The following is a 26043-nucleotide window of genomic DNA, read 5'->3' on the forward strand; positions in this document are numbered from 1 at the left end:
CACGGGATAACTTTCTAATTGTACTCTCAGAAGAATGGCTGAAATTTAATTACAGTAAAAAATACAATGTGATTATCTGATGAACTTACTGCTTCGCGTGGTTCAGCTCCGGGACTAAAAGTGACTCACGGTTCTCCACTTTATGACCGGGGACTAACTGATTAAACCCCCACTGTGAGAGAAGTCTGCCCCACCCCTATTTTCACACAGGTGCCAAAATGCTTCATTCTAGGGAGAAGAAGTAAAGGTACTTAGAACCAGAGGGCCTATCGGCTGCCCAGTCCACACAGCTCACACAGTGATGGGAGGCAGGAAAGCGAAGCCTTGGGGGGGGGGGGGGGCGCGCGGGAGAGCGCACCAGCAGGCCCGACCCTCCGGCTGCTTTGACGTCGCAGAGGCCCCTGGGAAACGCTTCCAGCTCCCAAGCCACCCAGACCTGCAGCTCCTGCCTCTTGCCATTAGTGCAGGGCTCGGGGCTATTCCTTCGTGGATCCACTCAGTCCCTTCATATTCAATGATTCAGTTCTTCAGCCACCCTCTGGGATGGTAGAAATTACACAACTAAAAGGTTCTGGGGAAAAAATTCCTAAACGTTCACCTCCAGGCAATTCTGAAGTGGGCCATCCCTCCCCGAGAGACTGACAGAAGATGACGACCACATCAAGCCCCTCAACCCTGAGACCGTGCACACCTCCGAGAGCACTTCCTGCCTCGGCCTGGCCTTTGACACTGCACAGGCACAGGGAGAGTAAGGCTCGTCTCCGATTTTAACCAGCAAAAATGTACATGGGGTGGAAACAGAGGAGAGCTGTGCTCCAAATTACCACCACCCCCAAAAAAATCTTAGAAGTTTTTCTTAATCATGTAACCAAGTTAAATCTCTCTCTAAACTTTTATTATATGGAAAGATGATGATTTCTTGGTAGTGAGTAATACCTGGGAGCCAGGTACTTTCTTTCTGCTTCCATCCTGCAAAGTAGGCCTCATCTGTCCTACATTATAAATGAGAAGACTGCAGCAATGAGGAATTAACAAAATTGCAAAAGTCCCATAACCAGTCATTTGTTTAGATCTGACTGGTGTAACTATACTCTTAGACCTGCAGAAAATATGAGGCACAGAGAAGTCTTGGCCACAGACACACTCCTCCTTATTTACTTGGAAACCAAACACCCGGACTGCTTGTTCAGGTGGTAAACTGTGTATTTATCGAGGCAAAATTTGGAGCAGTGAGATTTGGATATGCCACCACATTTAGACTTTATTTTCCGGAACTTTTATTTTAATCCAAATTTCGGACATTCCTCTGACCTGCAGAATCCCACGGAGGCCCTCGCACCTCTGCGTAAAGTCTTCCCTGAGTGCGCACAGCAGTCACCTGCTCCCTCTCAGATCAGCTGCAGCATACTCCCGCCTACACCTCTCCCTTAATTATTTTTAACTTTTTTGGGGAGGGCCAGAGGATAATTAGGTTGGTTTGTTTGTTTACTCTTGTTGAACCCAGAATCTCGTGCATCCTAAGCACGCGCTCTGCCACTGAGCTATACCCTCCCCACCCCTTCTTAGTTTTAACCTGACCTTGGATCAGAAGCTCCTGAGTTCAAAATATCTATCTATAGCTTCGGACATCATATTGACAAACAACGCAGACACTGTGATCATTTGTGCGGTAAAATAATATCCCTATCGGAAGGATATTTACTTCTTTTTCCTGGAATATGTATACTTTTAAAAAATATATACACTCTCTCACATTTAAATACATATATTCTCCCACCTCTTGATGCTCCAAAACAAAAACAAAAACACTAAAACCTAAGTCACACATGGTCCTGGATGAAGATAATAATTATAATAATAATCAGAGGTAAAGGCGTCCTGTCCTTTAGGGTGCTTAACCATAGTGTGCACGCATCATGACGGCATGCGGTGTTATTTCATCTTTCCAAAACTCCTTTTGTGATTATATGAAAATTTTAGGGCTAGAGAAAGATTTTAATCTTCACAAAGGAAATACGTGCTGTGACCGAAGTTAAATAAGCACCAGAGTGGGGGGGGTGGAAAACGACGCGTCACTAATACCAACTAGTTGTTCCCAGGGGGATTTCTGAATTCGTCTTTAGTGTGATGCCATTTGTTTGGTAATTTCCTACAATTCTTGGAATACCACCATATCCAAGGAAATTTAAAATAAACAAATACAAAACTATAATTCAAAAGGGTTAGCTCAGTCATTCCCATAAGCCAGATAAAATAAACAGGATCACAGACATGACTGTGAAGCCCTGACAACTGAGTCATTTGGCAGAGCACAACTGCAGTTTGAACACAACTACGTTCACAACTATGAACACAACTTCGTTGGCTTAGAGTCATTTTTTGACTATAAATCTTAATCTTCTTTCTTTAAAAAAAAAAAAAAAGAAAGTGCCATTTCCAACCAAAAGGTTTTCTGACACTCTTTTTCTTTAAATTGAGTTTTAAAGATGTAGTGAGTACGTGAAGCTTGCAAAGTCTGCTGAAATCTTGAGTCTGTCACATACGCACATGGAATCTACTTGTTTTCTAACAGCTCTTTGATGATTAAATTAAGTCAGATGACAGCAACGGTGGGATTTCCACCAAAGCTGCATGCACATTAACAAGCAAAATGCTAAGAAAAACATGTCGATGCAGAGTATAGATATTTTCTTATCAATAAATATTAGAACGTCATGTGGGGATTTGAGCTTGTGGCTTTAGAAATGTATATAAAAAGCCGCAAGAACAATTTGATAGCGTTTTACTTTCCTACTGCGTGTACAAGCAAGTAAGTTAAACAGTTACATGAACTCCCTGAATTTCGGTGAGTCGCCAAGCCCCTCCTCCCTTCCCTGCTGACCCATGGCTGGATTCTCCCAGATCTGGGTGACACTGATGAAATCACCTGAAAACAACTGAAGTGACAAAAAGTAGATGACAGCTGGGCCTTCTGACGGACGTGTCAAGGTATATTATATGTCGACTTGAAGGATCATAACACTTTTAGAAATTGATGTTCTATTTTATTCTTTAAAGATGTTGAAATAGGTTACCTCAATTATTGGTGTTGATTCTCCATTTCAACCAGATCAAAATAGGTTAATATGCATTTTCCCCCCTTTAACGTATGATTCTATGGATTAGATTGTTTCAAAGTGAGTACTGTATCTTGGCAATTAGAAGAAAATCTGCTAAATACACATTGGGACAATCGAGCACCATTCCTCTGGCTTCTGCTTCCCTAGAGTCCTCATTCTTAAGTGTTTACTGTTTAGTAAAGAGGCAACTAACGATAATGCAGGTGCAGAAGAACGCGTATCCATTATTAAGAGTCCCAGCACTACATACTAGGCTGAGAAATCACCGAGTTCTTTTGGAAGTCCCTGTCACAAACACGGATGTCCTGTCTGGTGTGGACAGCAGGGAGAGATTACTGGGTTTATCCAAGTCAATTAGCCTTCTGAGTTCACCTCAATGGAAAACAAACAAACAAACAAACAAAAAACCCCGCTGATGAAAGACTGTACATCGTATTATGGATTTTGCATAGAAACATTAACCACAGTATGCCAAATAAATCTCCACAAAATTTGCCAAAATACTGGAAATAAAAAGTGACGTAATTGTTTCCCTGTTAAAAATCTTAAATCCTTCTTTTCAACTGAAACCATTGTTTTTACTTGTATTACAACCAGTGTTATTATTTACAGAAGTGATTTTATCAACACAAATCTTGATATCTTGTGTGTGATCCACAACAAATTTTTAATTTAAGAATGACTGTATCATTTTGAGGCGGGTGAAAGGTGAGAAAATGGTAAGAGTTCTGTTTTTTAAAGGGATTAATTATTAGTGGACACCTCGCCCCTCTACCTGAAGAAAATGAAATTATTTTTTCTGTTGCTAGAAAAAAGGAACAACTGCAGAGTATATTATTTTAAAAATGTCTTATGAATTTATGACGGAGGGATAATTATGAACTTGTGCCTTGAGTGAGAAAATACTGGATTAATTCTCTGGCTTTTTAATAAGCCACAGTTGCAATTTTATCCTAATAGATATCACTTGATTACAGAACTTGAAAAATCTTACATAACCTGTGGCATTGACATGTCTATTAAGTAGAGGTTACCAAAAAAAAATTGCCAGAAGACATTTTCTTGAGGAATGTATGTTTAGGTATTTAAAATATTGATCTACTGTGGCCATAGACTGTGATTAACAGTCTTTCCACCTGGTGATACTAAGATCTACGCTGGCAGCAAGAACAGAATAGAATATGATGCTAAAGGCTCAGTTTGAAAGTACAGTCAGTTTGGTGTATATAAGACAATTCTTTTGTTTTTTCGATATCCCCCCTCAATTGTCCCAATGTAATTATTTCAATTCACTTTTTGATTTACCTGCAAAACTACTCCCCAGGGCACAGATATGTCCCAGTAATTTTAGAGAAAGGTACATTCAAGATGCTATACGGGCATTTTATGTTTTCCGAAAGTATCACCAGACTACAGAGGATTTTGAAAGCACAAGATAACAATGCTACCGAAAATTTTAAAATTCTGAATAAACTTGATAATCTATCTCAAGAGCTTCATCCAGCACGTTATATTAATGTATGCAATTTAAATACTTTGTATCTCACCTCCCATCTAATCCTTACAGAAATAAAACGGTTGTGACGTAAATACAAGTAACAGATACTTTTAACATCCAAGGACAAGTTTAATCCAAGACGAGCAAAACTGATTTAAATTATAAGACTCTGAGGCACTGAAAAAAAAACAGTTTATTACAACTTGGCATGAATATACCTTAAAGGAAACTAGCACTCAGAAGAAAATATAGTCTGAGAAAAACAAATCCAGTCATAGATATAGCTTGTTAATATTTTTCTTACACTTTCAGTAGTTCTTCAACATTTACTTATATCACTGCTTGTAGTCATCTATCATATTTAACTTTAAATGTGAGAGTAAAAAATAAAGGAAAGCAAAAGTCAGCCGAAATGTAGAGCCTCTGGAACCACCAATTTCCTAAAAAAATAAAGATCCTTTGTCTAAAGAGAGGAAGTATGTATTTTATAAATTCATCATCACTGGCTGAAAACATGTTCAGAACTTTCCAGATGACATAATGCATTTTTAAGGAAGCCAGTTCTTTCTCAGATTAGAGATGCACCCATTTCTAAAGAGGCGACCACTGTGTGGTACCAGTTAGCACGGTCCCAGTACTTACCATCTGAAGAAATGGCTTTCAGTGTCGACATCACTTCTAAGCCCCATGTTCTTTCTCAACCTTGTCGCAAAGCCGATGTGAATTAAACTAACTCATGTACAAATGGTTCACTTGCAATTTCCAACCGTATGGACTTCAGATTGTCTCCCCATCCTAATGAGAATGCTCAGTCATACCCGCTTCTGGCTACACTGTATATTGTATCTTCAGTGGCTGACTCATCCACCCTCTACCCGTGTAGCTTATCACCACCTTGTCCACAGACAAAATACACACTGAATTCAGATGAGACTTCCCACTGCCTGGAGAATCTTGAGAAAGGCATCAGCACTGTGGTCCAAAGAGCATGACCACTGAGGGAAGTATTACAAACCATGCAGATGACTTTCTCCATCTAGAAGTACAAGGTGCAAAACACTAGCAGCAACAGCAATAAATTAACACTATCTCTTCACAGTGAATTTCCCTTGGTAGTTTATTTGGGGGGGGGGGGCGAGGGCAGGGGGAGGAAGGGGAATTATTTCTCCTGAAACTTGAAAAGATACAGAACAACTTTGCATTTTGTTCTAACAGCTTCATTTAACAACAATTGTATGACTCACTTCCCCACTTAATCAAAACTTCTCACTTTCCCTTATGTTTATTACTTTTGAAACTACATAGGCATTTTTCTAATTAGCTTCACTCTATACAAATAAGTAACCGGACTGTAGTACATCGTTACTATGAAAATGAACAGCAGAGACCTTTCTGGTTGAACACACTCACTTTCTACCTCGAGACAGGTGTTCTGCGTATATGCAAATGTTGCAGACAGATGGCTTTATATGTTTTACGCATTATAAGATATGTCCCCCCTCATTATGAGATTCCAAAAATTACCAGTGCTGCCTGTGCTATCTACATTTTAAAAATATTTAACCTTCGGTATGATAATCTATTGTGCTTATCTCAAAGTAAGGAGAGAAAACAACTCAAATATTCTATCAAGTTCAACCAAAACTTCCTGCTTCACTTTGTTGTCACAATCCTTGACCTAGACTTCAGGTTTATAAAAGGAAATGAAAAACAAATTTACAAGGCAGAGTTTCAAGTTTTCATCGTATCTTAGAAGGATGCTACTCATTTTATGCCCGGAGCATTTTACAAACTCCAAACCCTTCCCGAGGACAATATTTTAGCAATCTGAAATTATTTCTGCACTTACCACCCAAGAATCTGACAGCTTGTATTAAAAATAGTATATGTGAAGGAACTCCTTAGTTACTATCTGCCCAAAGTTTTTAGGCACTCAAATTATTAAGTCTTCTTTCTAAGAATTACTGAAGAGGTTGATGGAAACACATATCAAACTATTCATGTGTAATTCTCTCACTAAAATCAATTGATTTCTGTTAGTACATTAGGACTATATAAAATTACCATATCCAGTAGCCAGTCTGTATCTTTCCAAAAAGCCTTCTGCAGTATCCATAACCTTGCACTGCTCTGTCTTCCATCATGCTTCCTGTATTGCTGAGTGAGGTGCTTGCTCCTTCATTAAATAGCATTAAAAATAGACTGCACAGAAGTCCCCAGTGGAGCATGCTCTAACAGGGCTAACGCCACAGTTCTCAAGGTAACCATTCTCAGCTGGTATCTAAGAGGGAAAGTCACTGGGAGATCAGCAATTTGCAAATCTGGTGGCACACACAAACCTGTCTCAGTCTGAGCTGAGTACAGGAAAAGAGAAATCAGTGCGTAGTGAATTTAAGTCACTGAGAAGTTGAAAGTCAATTCCTAGAGCTACGTAAGTTTCTTTAAATATGCCTCACCTAAAGAAAGTGTTCTGTGGAACAGTCATTCATCTACAGCAACTTACACTGTCAGATAACAAAAATCATGTCCACTGAGGGTAAATTAAGACATCTACGCACAGCAGTCTAAATGTCTTAAAATTGCATTTAAACCAAATTACTTTAAAAGAGATAATAGTATTAATAAGCAAGGGTAGTAGTAGGTTATTAGCCTTTTGCATCTTTTGTGAGGAAGCATATTCCTTAAAGAACAGTCTAAACTCACTGTCCAGAAAATTTAAAAATATTCTGTGAATTGAAGTGATAAGAAGTTTAAGAAAGTGGTAAGAAAGGAAATACAGGATAGAACACAAATACATACCTTAAGAATCCATATAAACCTGTGAAGAGTACATATATAATTTCTCACATTTGATCCACATTAGAAGGGCAGCAGAAACAATTACTGCCAAGGTGGTAGACTAGTCGGCTACTTGTACAAAACACAGCTAGAGCTCTACACTTCCAAATGACAGTCTCCTGTGAAAATGACATGAACTAAAATCCTATGAAGACATGCAAACCCGGTGGTAACACAAATGCAGAGGATCAAAGGAGTAGGTGCATTTATCTTAAAGTGTCAAAGATTTCCAAACTTTCACCGAATGAAAAATGATATCCTGTCATCTCCATTTCTCTGTTTTCTTAAAACAATCATAGCCATTTTGATCTCCAAAGTGAATGAGGAGGAGGTAGAGATTGTTTGGATTTATCCAGCTTTTGAGTGAAATCTACAGATTCACTCCAACTCTGGGAACATCATTTTTGTTTGAATGTCATTTAATCAGAAATTAAAATGGGTATCTGCACTCTAAACACACTCTTGAGAAAGTGATTTCTACCAGCCTTACAGTGTACTTACTAGCTTCCCATCCCTGTAACTTTCAATTTCTTCTTAGTTTTTCCTTTTAGGCTTGGTGTCTGTCCTTATCCTGTGTCATGAAGAGGTGATCAAGTACTGAACCCCAGGAGCCGAAAGCAATCACATTCACTCCAGCTCTATTTCCATGCATAAATATTCCGTGAGTCAATTTCTCTTCCGAAGAAACTTTCTAAACACCTGTCTAATTCAACACAATTCTACCATCATATCTACGACCTGAAATGGAAGACATTAAATTTGGACTTGGCAATGAAATACAGATTTCAAACACCTCAAAATAAAACTGAACATCTTTTCCCCTGAAACTCCTTGGCAGCCAGGACCTCAAGCCCTGTGAGGACAACAAACAGGTGACAACTTCTGGCCCCTTGCATAGCCTCTTTCAAATGAAACAAGAGCATCCCAAACTTTCTAGGGAGAAACCTGCAAAAATCACTGTAGACTGCTCAATGAAGAGACTTGCCCTTTTCAATTCTCTCCCAGCTTACTATTTTTGCCTCATTTGGGGGAGGGGGAGTTTACCCCTCCTTTGAGAAAACATTAAAGTACCATACATGTATAATAGCAGATTTCTACAAACACGAAGGAGAAATGCAGGCAGGGAACAATTCTAAAGAAAAGCACAGTAAGGAGAAGGAAAAAAAAATCACAAAAAACATTCACGTCGGAAGACCTTGATTATTACCTTGACTGAACAGTGGATATCCCCCCAGCGTCTTGGTGCCTTGATTGATTTGATTTAGTTTTTGGCTTTTATTAATAGTATTGTTTCTCACTGATCGATTTGGCTATATTGGTTTGGCTTGGCTTGGCTTATTAGTATTACTGTTATTTTTGGTCGATTTATTTAACTGCTAGTAAAAAGAGCTGTCTGCGGCGTCAGCTGGGCTGCAGCGGCCAGTGCTGCGGGGACAGCGGTGGCTTCAGCGGCGGGAGAAGCCGCGGTCCCTGCTGCTCCTCGCTGCTCCGGACGCGCTCCGGGGCGCCGCCGCCGCCTTCTCTGCCCAGCTGCCTGCGGAGAGCGAACGTGCCCCCGCCTCCTGTCTGCCAGTCTGTCCCCGGGCACGTCTGTCTGCCTGTCGCTCAGCCTTGCAGCCGGCCGCGGGATTCTTGCACTCCTGCGCTTCGCTCTCCAAACCGCCCCTCGCGAGGGCTGTGCGGTCTATCTATGCCGGCGTTCGGCCTGTCAGTTCCTCCGCACCTCGCAGTCCCACTAGCAAGGCAGGATGCCTCTTCCCGTCGTCGTCTGCACCCTCATCTCTTTCGCTTCTCCACTCAGTGCCCCTGGCCGTTTCCCTCGGACAGAGGAGGGCGTCTGTAGGGAGGGAGCACGAGGCTGCTTCTCTCTCTCCCTCTGCCTCCTCTCTCTCTCCTTCCCCTTCCTCTCCCTCCCTCTCCCTGCTTGCTGGTCTCCGTGCCTCCAGCTGTCTAACTGCTCCCACCTGTCCGAAGCTCTGTCACTCTCAGTCCCACCCTGAGCCAGCCGGCTTAGGGCGTCCCTGGGTCCGGGTGTCCCGCTCCCCGCCTCCGCAGTCTGCCCCTCCGAGCGCCCTGCCCTCCCACGCGCCCCGGCCGCGTCCGGTCCCCGCCCCAAGCTGGAGGCAGCGCCGGTGGCATGTGGCGCGGCAGCTGCTCGGCCAGCAGACTCCAGCCCCCGACCCGCCACACCCGGGAGATGGCCGCAGCCGGGAGCCTGTGGGGGACGGGCCTGAGCCACGGGGCGCGGCCGGAGTTGGCCAAGTGGGAGCGCGGGCACCTGCCCTGTGCGCCTGGTGCTCGCGGTGCCATCCATCCCCCACCGGCAGTTCTAGCCGGCCCCCAGGCTGGAGACAAAGCGCATGAGCCCAGCGCGGCCGCACGAGCATCATTCATCAGAGAGAAAACTGGTACGTCGCCCCCTGCCCCTCCATGCCGCCTCCCCACTCCCCGCCCCGGCCGAGCCCCCCGCGTACCTCTCCCGGGCGCCTCCAGACTCTGGTGGACACTTGGCCAACCCTGCACAATCCTTTGCTCCGGTGCTCACTATCCAAGCCAACTCTGCAGAGAATATCCCGCAACAATAACACCTTACTCCACCCAAACGAAGCTGAAGCCTCAGAGCTCTGAGATGCTCGGCTTTGAGCAGGACCTCAAGTCTCGGTGTGCGGCGCCAAGTGGACTCCCAGTGGGCGACTGCCCAGCCCGCCGCCCACCCGGGCGCTGATTTAGACTCGCAGAGGTGCCCCAGAAACCTGGGCAGGCTAGGGCATGGGGCAGGGCACAGAGTTGACATCCGAAGAAATTAAAGCGCTGCATTTCCCGTTTGTTCTGGAGATGTGCTATTTTTATTATCTGTAATTCATTTTTTTTCCCATTGTTTCAAGGCACACACTACCAAAAAGAAAAAAAAGGGGGGGGGGGAATAGTGGAGGAATGGGAATACATTTCCGGAACACCGCCCACCCCTCCTGGGTGAATCTGGAGCCTACTTTTCCAACATTATAGGTCGCCAGCCAAGATATATCACTCTGGCTTTCTGCCCCCAGCTGAGAGCAAGGCATTTGATTCTGGGCTTCCTCGCTAGGCTGTTATTAATGTGAAGCAAAATTATAGTTGTACACGCCTGCATGGAATTGCCAAAGCTCATTCTGACAGTATCCAGCAATTCAGCTTCTGAATTGTAGATGCTGAATAACTACGGATCTGGTGCAATGAACGCCCCATCCCACAATAAATTGAAGAGGAGAAAAATCAACTTTTACCAGCTGCAATTAGTAACCCCATGAATAGACAACAAATAAATAGTATAAACCATGTCATGAAAACGTCCGTGTCCTTTTAGTTCCATTTATTGACATCCATACCTGATGACAAACGTTATGAACAGTTATTCAGGGTTGTGCCTTCCACTTTTTATAGCAATGTAATCTCAACAGCTGTGGCCATGTTCATATATGCTAAGATATAAAGTATCAAACAGATGATATGTGTAGTTCTAGTAAATGCTATGAAAAAAATTAGGATAAGGTTGTACTGGTCTTTGATGAATAGATCATTATTTCCCAAATATTAGAAATTGTCTCCCTTAGGGATCAGCTCGTGCTGGAATAAGGATAAATCTGCTGTGTGAGGTTTCAGCAAATGAAGCTGAAAGCATTCGAGACCCTTATGTTGATCTACTTTTTGAGCATTTCTACTCAGTCCTCTCCAAAAGCATTTTGACAGGAATTTCTCCCCTCCTTCCAGCCATATGGGATTCACGGGAAAATTCATAAAAACTATTTCTAATTCTCTTTCTTTTCCTTCATCTCAAGTCATGTTGTAAAAAGAACCTAGTTTCCTTTGGGGGAAATTTTTGTACCAGGTTGCGCTCTGTCTTGAATTCACACAATTGGGACTGCATGGAGATAGGGTCAGTGTACTTGATTTCCCTTCTTGACAGGACTACACCTAGGCATCTCCTGAATGGATGGATGAATAATCCACTAACAGTAAACTTTAACAGCTTGTTCTTAACACAGTCTTCCCTAGAATCAGATTTCACTGTGAAAGTACACATACACACACACGAACTTGATCCTACAAACTGGATTAGAATTTATAACCATTGAATGGGGGGGGGGAGCGGAACTCAATCAGAACTCAAACTACTAACTCCAGTGATTATGTAAAAGAACAAGACAGAAGGTTTCAGTATCTTTACAGTGCATAGACAAGCCTGATGATGAAACTTAATGCAATTTCTCAGACTTTAACCTTTATTTAAAAAGGACAGCATCCCAGAGAAGAATAACAATTTAATTCAGCTAATCTTTTCTACCTTTTCTCGTAATATTTAATCAACAAATTAGGAACTAGAGAAGGTTCAGGTTTATTTGAGGCCATGTAGATCATTAGCATTCAGCTCTCCAATTTTAACTTTTGGGTCCCAATGTGGGACTGAAATATACTTCTGGGACTATTAGGCAGGCAGTGAGCAGTAAGTCACTCTTCCAGGCATTCGGAAAGGATTTGCATTTCCTTGAAGAATCTGAAACAGCTACTATTCCTTAAGGCCCTTGGCCTGTTACGTATTAACTGCCACGAAACTCACTAACAGTGCGTCTACCTTACTGGACCTTCTGGATGACAACTATGATGCCCACAGCAGAGGTGTTTCCATGCTGAGAGCATCCTACCTTTAGGGGTGGGTGGTGGTGGTCGTGGGGGCAAAGGAGCCTGTGCTGTTACTCTCTTGGTCAGGATGCTTTTGAATGTATTTGGTATCATGTTTGAAATGAAAGGGCATATGTGTAAACAGATAACCCCCAGCCTGGGGAGTTGAGCTCACCTCCATCCACACTGGCAAACATCTCAGATTGTCGACAAGCTCCTTTAAACACATATTCCCTGAAGACACTCAATTAGTGCCCTTTTAATGAAGCTTTCAAATTGGATTTTCAAAATAAGGCAAATTGCTAAAATAGCCCAGCTACCTCTATAAGCACCTTTTCAGCTGAAGCGAGAAGGACAATTTCCATGCTGCTGAACTTCCATCATTCCTCCACAATTAGGCTGCTAGGAACTCCCCTTTAGGGCATTCTCCCCCACCACAACAAAGGCCCACAAGCCCCCTAGAGAGACTTCTCATTTGCCCGGTTCCCAGCAAAACAGTCTAGGGTCTATTAAATCCCAGGCTTGGGTTTAAAGCCATTCAAATATGCCTGGTACAGAAACGCAGGGGGATAAGATGGGGAGGAGGGGGAGAAAAGAGTCACATTTTAACCAGAAAAGTTTAGTTCCCCTTCTTATTTTGTGTGAAGCCAAAATAACTCTAAAACACATTTCAGAACATCAACAAAGAATGTTACATCACGTATGCATCTGAGAATGAAGAAATGTCATGATCAAAAACAAAGAGGACTTCGGAGACTAGAAACCAAATGTTCCCATGGCACAGATCCCTTGACGGGCAGCCATGCTTCCTCTGTAGTCTGCTGGGTGCAGTGGAAGAAAATGATCTCCATGAACCCTCGGTGTTCTCACCGGCAGACCATAAATGAACACTGGCCGGAATATACACACTGTGATGCTTTGCTGAGAGTGCAAACCCAGAAATTTCCTCAAAAATGAATGCCTGTAGTGTTTTGATGGAGATGCAGCTAAATCAGAGGAAGGGCAAACAGAAGAAACAGGAAGAAACAGCTAAAGAGAAGTTTAGGAAACCTGTCACTGTCAAATGAGCATCAAAAGACAAGAACGGCTGTTGACCACACTGTATTTCTTTGCAGCATCTCTTGGGATAGAAATACCAGCATTTAGACACAACTTTGGTACTGGGGCGGGGAGGAGGGGCTGTCCTGGTCCCCAGAGCATTGTGCTTCTTCCTTCTCTGTATTCACTGCCCTGAGGGAGCTGTGGCCTGGCTGAGGAGGGTGTGGCAGACAGCAGGACACAGATGCAGGGACTCTTTCTGACGGTAGAGCAGGTGTGTGGGCAGTATATCCAGCGGTCTCTCTACCTGGCTGGGGCCAGCACTGCCCTCCAGGACCTCCTTCAGCATGAAGTGTTTGCAACTTCCTATGGAAACCACAAAAGATGTTTCTGATTTTTAAAAAACTGAGCCCAGAATTGAAAACAGAAATGAAGCTGAAGCCTGAGGGACATGTTTGGGAAGAAGAGAGAAAAAGGTTTCCACTTGAAATGCAAGGCATGATACAGAGCACAACCTAACGTTTGCCAACATGCTGGGGTGAGCCTGCCCTTAGTTTTACATTCTTGGTCCTGAGATACAGCATCTTCCTCCACAATGGACGCTGCTCCCTTTTCCACATAAAGGAAGACAAAGGTTACCAAGTTATTCCGAACTAGGATAATATATTTGGCTTCTCCACAGTGAGATAACAGTAAAAGGTCTATGTATTAGCCACTAGAATAAAACAGCTACCATGCACCTCTAATGAAGTATAGGACATTTGCATTTTTAACTGTTCTTCATAACTTAAAATGGTGTGTGTGTGTGTGTGCAGCGCGCATGTGTGTTTGCTTAAAAGGGAAAACATATCCACAGTGTTAATATTTCAATGACTATTTGAAAATTCAGTATTTCTATGATCTTACTGGAAACCCAGTTGCCGGCCAAATCCAGCATCTAAAGAAGAACAATATGCAGATTTGTAATCCTACACAAATGTACAATTTGTTCTCCAAAGTTACTCTCTAAAGGATTTTTTTTATTTTGAAAATAAATGTACATTTGTAAAATCTAGAGAGACTTATTGTTAAAAAAAAAAAAGATGTGGGAATCGAAATTAAAAAGGAACGAAATTAAAATCTCCCAAAATACCACCACCCCAACAGCCATCACTTATGTGCTTAGCTAATCTCTGTGCATATATCTCCATAAATACATGGGTGTATTTTGCAGAAATGGATTGTAAAAATGCATGTTATTTTATAATCTGCTCCCTGTTCTCTCCTTTAGAGTAAGTCTTGGGGATTATTTCCACGACATTGACTATATCAACATATTAAGGACAGCAGAGTAGCCTATTAAATATAACACCTGCATGTGTTACATGTAAGTGAAAGTTATTGAAGGGCCTAGTTTCCAAATCAGAGGATTATCCTTTTAGGGTAAATCCTTACATTGAATTGCTCATCAAATGAACCTTTATTTTACATTTTTGGCATAAGGCTACATTTGAAGACGCTGTATTAGTTTCAGAATATCTTTCACGTTGATTACTAATCTTTAGTAAAGAGTTGATTGACCTTTGCCTTTCTGATATAAATTATATAGAATAAAAAATTAATATATCATTAAAAGCATATAAAACATTCATATGCGTCTATTTTTAATTGAATTGTATTAAATTAAGGCAAAAGTTTTACTATTGGAAGAGAATTATAAAAATTCTATGAGTTTACTATCTTTTTGCTTCAGACTTTTCCCTTAACACAGATACTACTTTTTTTTTCCTATGAAAAATGGTAAATATTTGAGGAAACTGAGTAAACCCTTTCAGGCCAAGAAGTTACAGATGATTAGTGGACTAGAACTCTAGTCTCCTTCACTCAAGAAATTAAGCACATCCCTAAGAACCATGAACAAGCCTCCAAACCATTGTTTGGATCCTCCTTTTGCTGATCATTTCAACCACACAGAGCCAAAGCCACTGACTGGACACACACTACTACATATTTATCCTTCAACTCTCAGGATGAAGGTACAGACACAGGTAGTCAGGAATATGTTTAAAAATGGTAATCAGGTAAGAATCATCAGCCTAACAATTCAGTTACTTCCACATCACCACACGCAGTTGTAACCCAGGGCTCACTACGTACAGTTCTTCACTCCCTGGTCAGAGGACCCCACATGCCTTCTTGTGGTCAAGTGGGGCTCAGACACAAATTCTCCCCAGTGGTATGTGAATGGCACTGGTGTACCACTTTTGGGCTGAGGCACTAAGAAGCCTCTCTGCAATCCTTGGTTCTCCTTGGCTCCCCACAGCCACAGGGGAAGGCAGATGTCCTACAGTCCATCTCCATGAAGATGGAGCCTCCATCAGACTAGGTCCCTGAGTGACTGTGTGGAGTGGATTTCAGTGAGGACCCATATCAGACAAAGTAAGCAAGAATATATCTATATCTACATAGATATAGATATAGATATAGATATATAGTGTCCTAAGCCTCTGAATTTCTCATATTTTTCTTACCAGAACACAACCTAGATTCCCTGATTCATAACCTCTGCTAGTGAAACAGCAGGTGCAACACATACTGCAGGGAATAAAGGTCAAGAATGGGTTTCATGAGGTCAAAAATTTGGTCCTGAATCAACCACATCACTATGAGATTTGAGTAAGTCATTTCTACCTTAAAGCCTCAGTCATTTTTATTTTTAAATTTCTAAAAATGAACTGATAGTACTAAGTTTTCATCTAACCAATATCACACTGTTCTAATCACCGATGTGTTATATTAAGGCTTGATGCCTTCCAGTCAAGAGCCCACTCTTCCTTTTTTTCCCCCCAGCTTTATTGAGGTGTAACTGACAAACACAAGTAAGATATCTGAAGTGTTCGCTGTGGTGATTTGATAATAGGTATACATGGTGAAAGGATTCTCATCATCTAGTTAACATATCTAATACCTCACATATTTATCTTTTCATGTTGAGAATCCTTTTAAATAATTGTCCTCGCTATAGTTTTTACTGTACTTTCGGTCTCTCATTTGAATTTTACAAATAGCCTGGAAAATACAATAAATGCTTTATTGCTACTTTCATTGGAATTGCAGTGAATTTATAGACTGATTCAAAGAGAATTACCATCTTTGCTTTGTCTTTCCAAGTGTGACTATGGTGAATCTCTTCTATTTTTCAGTTGTTTTTTTAACGTCCCTCAGTAAACATCTGTATTATTTCGAATTATGGCTGCATTTCTAAAGTTGTTTAATTATAGCATCTTTTACCTACTTTTAAAATCATATTGCCAGCATTTTTTTGTATTAGTTCCTCCAAAAATATGAGTTTTAAAAAAAATTAACATATTCTGTTTCATTTTTATTATTGCCTTTTTAAAAATTCTTTTTCTGTGACTCATATAAGATGTGAGCTATAGCTTTTCTCTCCACAAAATTTTATTATCTTTACACAGATTTCTGTATGATTTCCTCATATCTAGTTTTGCCATTTTTAACAGTATGTTTATTATTCTTCTTAAACTACCCGTTGATTTTTTTAATATTAGTTCAATGACCATATATATAGAATATGTGTGTGTGTGTGTGTGTATATATATAATTTCTATTCTGTTAATTTTCCAACATTCTATTACATGTGCCTGAATTAGACTGACATATAGTTTTCCATTGTTGAGTTGTTCTTATCTATGTCAGATACTAGAGGCATAATTAAAATCATATAGTTCATGCACAATTGAATTCCCATGATTTTTGATCTTCCAGAAATGTCTAAATAAAAAGAAGAACTATCTATCTTAAAAGTCTGAGTTTGATGGCTTGGTACAAGGTAGAACTTAAGGATACATTTCAATTTCAGCTATGATTTCTGTCATTCTGGTTTTCTAGTTCTTCTTGTGCTAAAATTTTAACTATCCTTTCCAAGAAAATTTTTACTTTTCTTCCACATCTTCAGATTATTAGTATATAGTTGTGCATTTCATTCTCCCACACATTAAAAACATATTCTTGGCTGCTATAGTCATGTACCTTTTATTTCTTTCCTTATACAACCTTTAAAAAAAGGGAGAGGGAAGGTACATGGGTGAGGCCATAATGTCAGTATCAAACCAGGGACACCAACTGTGGTCCTGCAAGCTGCCACCTTTTCAGTTGCTGCTGAACTTATGCTAACATTAGAAAGCTACCACATTTGAGACTGAAACCCCTTTGAAACTCTTCCTTACTTTTTTAGTAAAGGACTTGGATAACTTCCTTAATTCCCTCTTCCATCTGTATTTCCTTTTTCATAAGTACTAACACATTAATGACACCCCTTCTTAGTTTCCTTATGCAGTTTTGTCATTTTTGTGGACTGAGGCCAGAAGGAAGAGGCTTCAGCATGTATTTAGTATGCCATAGTAAAATTAACTGCATTTCTTTTTTTTTTTTAAGTTTTTATTAGCAAAGACCAAGAGGCTCATAAATCACTCTTTCCCCAAAAGATCTATATAACACTATCACTTGAATTAACATAATAAAACATACTTTGTTTTTGACAATTTACCCTTTAAAGTAATATTTTTTTGGTTGGTGTATGGAAACCAGGTTAAAGGCAAAAATTCATGTATCTTTTATGTTTACACATGCACACATTTATAATATATTGTGTATTCTATTATGTTATAGCATACATCATATATAATATATATGAAAATATTTCAGCAGTTTTTTAGTAGCATGCATATCTAGCTTCAAAAATTTTCTTTTTAGCTGCGCTAGCCTGCTTCTTAAAACATGCATATGCATGTGTATGTATACATAGATATCATATAATACAATGAACGTATATGTTGTATACTAATATGTGTGTATATATACACACACATATATTCACCCACCAATGCATGTTTTAAGAAATATATAATAAAATATAACATAGAAAAGATATTATACAAATATAATAAATATATGTTACATATATATAATTAACACACACACATACACATTAAAATTTCTGGCATGTTTTGTTGATAGCTCTGTAGCTTATTTTATCTGAGTGTTAAATTCACCACAAACTCATTTCTTATATAGTCTTAAATTCACCCAGAAACAAAACATATTCTCTTTAGCTAATTAAAAGCAAATTTTCCCAGTGATTTTTTTTAAATATCAGATGTTATAATTTTCAGTTCTAGACTTTCCTTTTTATTCTTTTATAGTTTCTATTTCTTTATGAGTATTCCTGTATTTTTATTCATTACAAGTATATTCTTCTTTAGCTCATTCAGCTTGGTTCTAATAGCTGCTTTCAAGTTTTTTACTAATTCCAAAATCAGGGCTATTTGGAGGTTGGCTTTCATTGACTCTTTTTTCTCTCTCTTGAGAATAAGTAACATTTTTCTGTACGTTTGTATGTCAATCAATTTTGTATCGTATCATGTGAATGTTACACCGTGAAGATTCTATGTTCTGTTTTGATTCAATAAAGAGTGTTGATATTTTTGTTTTAGCAGATGATAAAGCTTTTAAGCTTTGTTTTAGCAGGTGATTGACACTAGCAGTGTGCTCAAATTGCACATTCAATATTTAAGTCAGCAGCTGAAATCTCAGATCTTTTTTTCTTTCTCTTTAATTTCATACAGTCTATTTAGGGCATGTGTGGTTCAGGGATCAGCCAGAGATATTAGAAGAGTTTATAGACAGAATTTGGGGCTTGCTGTTTCTGGAAAGAATCTGTTCTTTCCAGAAATCTCCCTTTACTTTGCATTGGTCCTTCAGAATTTTAACCGTATGTTTTTTGTTTCATTTTATTTAGAGTTTTAGTTGCCATACAGGGCTGACTTTTGATTGACCTCAAACTGCAAGCCATAAAAAAATATTTAACTTAAGCCATGCTAGTTCTTTAATACAAGAATCAATTCCCTTCCAAAATCTGCTTTTTATTCCCCATAAATTATTTTTATTATCTGAGAGACATTTTGTCTGCTAGGAATTTAGTCAGCAATACAGGAAGCAGGTCTCAGTATTCTGAGTTCCAGGAAATAAGAGGAAACTTGGAAGAGAAAGAAGAAAAGATCACTCATAAAACTCTGCTTCTGAGGATGGGGAAACCCATGCCCAGGTTCTTCTGCATATATCCCATTGTCAAAAATGATGACTCATTATTGCGTTTAGGTTAAGGGAGCCTAGGCATTCACACGGTTCCTTTCCATCTTCTACGGGAAAAGGAAGCTAAAACTGGTGTTGAGTAGACTGCGGGGGTACATCATAGACTGCTGTCTTCACTTTCGTTTCTAGGCTTACTACATGCCTCATTTTTTCTGATGAAATCTGAATGCTGTTATCTTTCTCTCTGAAACACAAGTATATATATTTTTCAAGAAATCCACCTTGGATAGATTTTAGGGAATACACTTTGTCAAGAATAGAAGAAAAGGAACTCATCTCACCAGCTCTCAGTCTTAGAAGACAGTAGACACTAAACCCTCTCACTAACTGTATGTATATATAGAGCAACCATTTCTCAGGACCTTTTGAAGTGTTTTGTACATCTTCCCACTGGATCTATTTACCAACATAGGATGGATAAAATCTAAGCTAGTCTCTCTGATTAAGATAAAAATGTTTAAGAATTTTTGTTTATTTGTTTTGTTTTTGTGCTCAGTGGTTATTAACCATAGTTCAATACACCGGAATATTGTAATCAGTTGTGAAGTGTGTCTCAATTTGTTACTAGTAATATTGTAATATCAAATTTTGCCAGTTACTTTCAAAATAAATTAAAATCAGTGTCATTTCTCTAACAATGCCATTCAAAATACTTGCATTCTAATGAACTTACTTGAGTAGAAGGTAAGAAGGTATATCGAAATATTTAAACATTTTACTTGGGGATGTTCCACCCATATGAAAAAATTTTGGCATATGTCACAGAAAATTTGTAAAAAAATTCGGAACAACCTGTCCTATTTACTAGAGAACACAGGAAGTTTCTAACCTAAACTGAGGGGTTATTAAATAAAAGGTAGCCAGGAGCAGAAGGTTCTGATTGGATGGACAATACTGGCAGCAATATCAAGGAGGGTGTAGACAGATGAACGTGAGTAATACATAAGAACACTGCATGATAAATATGATCTCCTGTGTGGTGCTTAGTTATGGCAGAAAAGTGGTCATGAAAGGAAAAAAATTAAACAATAAAAGAGTAAAACTTGTCCAGATATACAGGTTTATTAGGAGTAGGAGAATAGTGCTGTGAGCCAAAAAGATATATAAACCTGCTGAGTGATTTCTGAACCAGGTTAGAAAACATGTAGGAGGGAATAGACAGTGAGATCGCTGAGTGACCATTCAGCCAGATGGATGCTGGGCTCCCGTGCTGATTAATAAGACTGACACAAGGAGAAGATTCAGATTCAGTCACGGGGAATCTCAAACAGTGTTTCTATTGCTCAGAGTCTCATTTGCCTAAAAGCAGTGTACCTGATAAGTTCTTAATGTGGCTGGCTCACAAGTTCATCCCTTAAGAAGTTGAAAAACTACTTTAGGTGTGATTCCATGCACTAGAGGGAAGGAGTTAACAAAGAGGATGTTACAGCAGCCTTGGAAGATGGCAAACTGGGCAGTAAGAAATATTCTCTAGACTTCATGAAGACAGACATGAAAAAATTCAGAAATACAATGGGTACAACCTCCGGAGCCTGAGTGGCTAAAAGGAAAATCTGTTAAAGAATGTTGAATGAATCCAAAGAATGGAAAACTCCAAACTATTTCACTGACAAATAAAAGTTAGTAGAGATTAACATGGCCACACAGGCAGCTCTCCAATAGGGTCAAATTCTAAGACTGTGAATTAAAAATGAAACAGAACATGACCTGAGGCTTGTGGAAAATGGCAGCAAGCACCGGGGTTTTAAAGCAGCAGATTCAAAGGGTGTTGCTCTACATGATACTGTGAGTGAAATGAAAACTCTCTGCGAGCGCTTTTTTATATGGAATAGCCTCCTGACACAGTTAATAAAAGTTAACTAAAAAGTTCATTTACAAATAAAAAAGACAAAGTTAAATAGCTTCCTCACATACAAGTGATTACCTATTTAAAAATTTTTTAAAGAAACACAAATACTTAATGACAATAGCATTAAAAATAAAGAATTGAGACAAAACCTTAAGAATAATCTTAAAAGATTAAATTATTAAAAAATTTTTGAGGGTACTTAAAAATTTTTTAAATGACAGTATTCTCCCTAGCAGCCTATGTGTGTGAAATTCCATTTACGATCTCAATTGGATTTCACTGATTAAAAATAATTCTATATTTTTATCTATAAGAAAAAATGTCTAAGATTTGCCAGAGGAATTTAAATGGAATATGTTAATATATTGCCCCCAAAGCCTAAAATCTTTACTAATCATAAAATAATATAAAACATATTTTCAGTGTTAAATCATTATATAATCGTTGTTTTATAACAAAAGCAAAGGAAGAAACTAAAAAGTCTAGAGACAATCAGTCTTAATCATTTCCTATTCACTGCACTGGTGATGGAGGGGTTCCTGCACTGGAGTTATGGGGATGGCAAAGCAGAGAATACTTACCACTGAACAGATAAGCAGTTTATTAGTCACATATGTCCACATCTTTCTTCAGGAGAGGAAAACACTGTGCCAGGTGAGCCACATTGAGGCTGCACTCAGGAAAAGGCTGACCCACTGAAGGCTGTGGGGGGTAGACTGTGTAGTAGCCAGTCCGCGGGATACCCCCTGGTATGTTCAGGAGGACGTGATCAGCATGTTTGAATAATTCGGACTGGCAGGTAACTGACATGACCTCCTCAGGTATAGGCAGGAACCGTGCCTGGCACCTTCAGAAAGGAAGGTTGTTTGGCCAGGAGGCATCCGTGGGTGGGGAACTTGTGGTTTGGCCATTTGAGGTTCCCCTGGTTTCACCAGATGTCAAGGAGGCACATAATACTGTGACTTGATTTAAGACCTTACACCACACAGCCATAAAAATTTAGTGCAGAAGTTGATGAATTTTTCTTTAAAGTTACAGAAAGTAAATATTTTAGGCTTTGGGGCAATATGGTCTTGGTCACAACTACTCAATTCTGCCGTAGTATGAAAGCAGTCACATCACAGCAGTGTGCAAACAAATGAGCAGGATGGGGTTCTAATAAAACTCTATTTAAACAAAAACAGGCAGATTTGGCATGCACAACATGGTTGTGACCCCTGATCAAGTGTATGATAAAAATTTTATTGGAAGTTATTGAGGAAATATATTGATTATCTAATTAACTTTGGACAGGTTTTTTTTTTAAATGAAACCTTAAATATGTATGCTGTATGCCAGACTAAAATAAAACTCCATTTGATTAAATATTTAAATGTAAATTTAAAAAGCACATACTACTATTATCAAAAAATTCAACTGGATACATAGTCTTGGAATGGAGAGCTCTTTAAAGTACGGAACTGGTATTATTCAAATTTTGCTAGGTTATGCTTTGGGGGAAGAAAAAAACCTCCAAAATTTGTCTTTTTTCATACAAACGTTTAGTGTTCTTGTTGTTTTTGCTCCGTATCTAATGTGGGTTAGTGCTGGGCTCCTCTCCACTTGGTCACAAATGGCAGCCCTACGGTCTTGTGCAGCCACCTCAACAGCAGCTATGATTGGAGACAGCTGAAGGATGTCACACCAGCTCTGACGTGGCACAGATACGACACAAAGTTCTGCTCACAGTCCATCACCCAGGACTGGTCACGTGGACTAAAGCGGGGTCTACAAAGTGGACTAGGAACTGTCAGAGCATGGATATTGAGAAAGAAGTGTATCTGAGGTCTAATTTATTCATGTTACATATGGGGATAAGGGATGTTTGCACTGGGTTCTAGGTGTTCAAGAGCCCAAGATTTTATGAGAACACACATATGCAGGAGCGTGTGCGTGCACGCGCACACACACACACACACACACACACACACACACACACTAAAGAATACATCGGTCCAACAGAGTTTGAGGATGAAGGATTTTGCATGGTAGAGCATAAGTCATGGCTGTTAACCTCCACTCTCAAAACTAGCAGCATTTCAAGTCTCAGCTGCCAGGGCAAATCCTCCTTCCTACGGCCTAGAGACAGAAGACAACTACGTTTGACTACTTTGAAAATGCCTTGCCTTACTGCTAAATATGAAGGTGGATGCTGCTTTGGAATGCGGGCAGAATTTGAGCAGAGGAAACACTTAGGTAAGAGAAAAGACAAATTAATTAACTTGTCTAATCTATCCTCGGGGTGTGAATTTAATGTTTTTTAAAATATATTGAAATATGTTCCCTGAATTGCCAAGTGACTGTTTTGCTGTTACTTGTAGTTTTCAATTAATTCCTCTTCAGGTATTTACTTACTATCATCATACTATTTGCAACAGTTACATATACTGGCTCTGGAATGCGGTGCAATATTAAGCAAATGCTATTATTCTTAAATTTATAGATATATTAGGGTTGCCAGATAAAATATAGGACAGCCAGTTTAATTTGAATTTTAAATTTAAAAAGTGAGTAACATTTTCAGAATAAGTATGTCCTAATGCAATATTTGGAACATACCTGTACTAAAAATTATTGCTGTTTATCTGAAATTCAAATTTAATGGGATGCCTTGCATTTTTATTTGATAAAATTGGCAATACGCCTGAAAGACAATATTGATTGTTGACACTGGCAACTAGATGAACATTAAAGGATAGGATTGTGAATAGTTGTATGTCTAAAAAGTTATAAATTTGATTTAAATATTTTAAAAATAGTCATTATTTTACTTGTAATTAATTTATTTTGTTCAAATTAGTGATTTGATTTTTTTCACTTTTATTTTTAGAGAATACTCTAGAAGGAAAATAGCATTCCTGAAAATATGTCTTCTATATTTTTTGATTGCTTACATTTGCTTCATATTCAAATTGTCTACACTTTGAGTATATTTCTACTTTATTTTAATCTTTTATATGACTATTGATACGTGAATACAAGTTGGGGGAACAAACTCTGAATAACAACATAATTACTGATTTTCTCTAAAGTGAAGGTAAGAAAAGCAAATGTTAAAGTATGCATTCATTTATACAGTATGTATGTCTTCACATTATTACTCATGCAAACATTGCTGAATCATCAGACAACCTAGACAAACAATAATTACGAAGTTCAGCTGTCCTTGATTTTTTTGAATTTCAGACATATGTAAATACCGTAACTTTCCATCCTAATGATCACCATGCATCTCTGTTCTCTTCTTCCCACACATTTAAAAAACAAACCTTATTTGTCATAAGAGACAATCCCAAATACCATAATATTCATTCCAAGTTCAATATCTCTATCAGAGAAATGCAAATCAAAACTACAATGAAGTATCATCTGACACCAGTCAGAATGGCCATCATTAAAAAGTCCACAAACAATAAATGCTGGACAGTGTGTGGAGAAAAGGGAACCCTCTTACACTGCTGGTGGGAATGTGGTTTGGTGCAGACATTATGGAAAACAGTAAGGAGAGTCCTCAAAAAAGTAAAAATAGGTTCAACTGTATGGTCCAGCAATCCCACTCCTGGGTATCTATCTAGAGGGAACTCAAATTCAAAAAGACACACGCATCCTAATGTTCACAGCAGCACCACATACAATAGCCAAGACATGGAAACAACCTAAATGTCCATCGACAGATGACTGGATAAGGAAGTAATGGTATATTTATACAATGGAATACTACTCAACCATAAAAAAATAAAACAATGCCATTTGCAGCAACATGGATGGACCTGGAGATCGTCATTCTAAGTGAAGTAAGCCAGAAAGAGAGAAAGAAAAAATACCATATGGTATCACTCACATGTGGAATCTTTAAAAAACAAACAATGACCCAAACGAACTTATTTAGAAAACAGAAACAGACTCAGACAGAAAATAAATTTGTGGTTACTGGGGGGAATGGGGTAAGAAGGGATAAATTGGGAATTCGAGATTTGCAGATACTACAATATATACAATAGATAAACATCAAGGTCCTACTGTACAGTACAGGGAACTATATTCAATATCTTGTAGTAACTTATAATGAAAAAGAATATGAAAAGGAATACATGTATGTATATGTATGACTGAAACATTATGCTGTACACCAGAAACTGACACACTGTAAACTGACCATACTTCAATTAAAACAAACAAAAAATACAATAATAGGTGTGAAGGTCAAACTCTTTTCCCCAAGGCACATTAATCCACTGAAAAATTTTAACAATATGTAGGCTACACTCTTATTTTGATTTTTGCTTGCATCACTTTAATCAAATGATCAGCTTTACTGGGTCTGTTTCCATTCAGAACCTCTTTATATACCATCTTAAATAGGCTGTAGAAGCAATACGTTTTTCCAACATTAGAACCTCTGCTTTCTTCCATTCCTATTTGGAAACAAGTGAATTCTATCTGGAGTACATCTCTTTCTTTTAACATTTTGCCAAAGAATCCAATAATATTCTGCACACAAGACTAATATGTTCTGTCTTTGTACTTTTTTCCTATGCCCTCATGGGTGAAAGGAATGTGATTTGCTTCGTAGGTGACTGTACATAATAATTTTACCAAACATTTTGCTCTTTGCCACCTCTTTTATCAGTCTTCTCTCACCTGCTGTCTGAACACTAAGCCAATGCCTTGTAGGGTAGGTTATGGTTAGTCTCTCTCTTCTGATTTTTTATTAGTCTTAATAACACTGGACTATGTCTCAGATTCCTGTGTTCAAAAAGTACTGGGTAATGCAGTTCAACCACACTTCTTATCTGATGAAGAAAATATCCCAAGTGAGAGAGAGAGGTCCCAGAGATCATGCATACATGGTTCCT

The 26043-nt window shown here is 39.0% G+C and overlaps 1 protein-coding gene across 21 annotated transcripts in view; it reads right to left on the reverse strand.

Moving 5' to 3' along the window:
• The window catches only part of ARPP21 (cAMP regulated phosphoprotein 21), a 151763-nt gene extending 141741 nt beyond the window's left edge, over positions 1-10022 (reverse strand). For 3 of the 21 annotated variants that reach the window (XM_032459281.1, XM_014565876.2, XM_032459271.1), the window contains exon 1: positions 8663-9346. The gene's annotated coding sequence lies outside the window, so the exon portion shown is untranslated. The other 18 variants (XM_032459285.1, XM_032459284.1, XM_032459282.1 and 15 more) reach the window with 13 other exon arrangements.
• Between the last annotated feature and the right edge of the window lie 16021 nt (positions 10023-26043).

This window comes from Camelus ferus, chromosome 17, assembly GCF_009834535.1.
Source record: "Camelus ferus isolate YT-003-E chromosome 17, BCGSAC_Cfer_1.0, whole genome shotgun sequence".
NCBI classification, from domain to species: Eukaryota; Metazoa; Chordata; class Mammalia; order Artiodactyla; family Camelidae; genus Camelus; species Camelus ferus.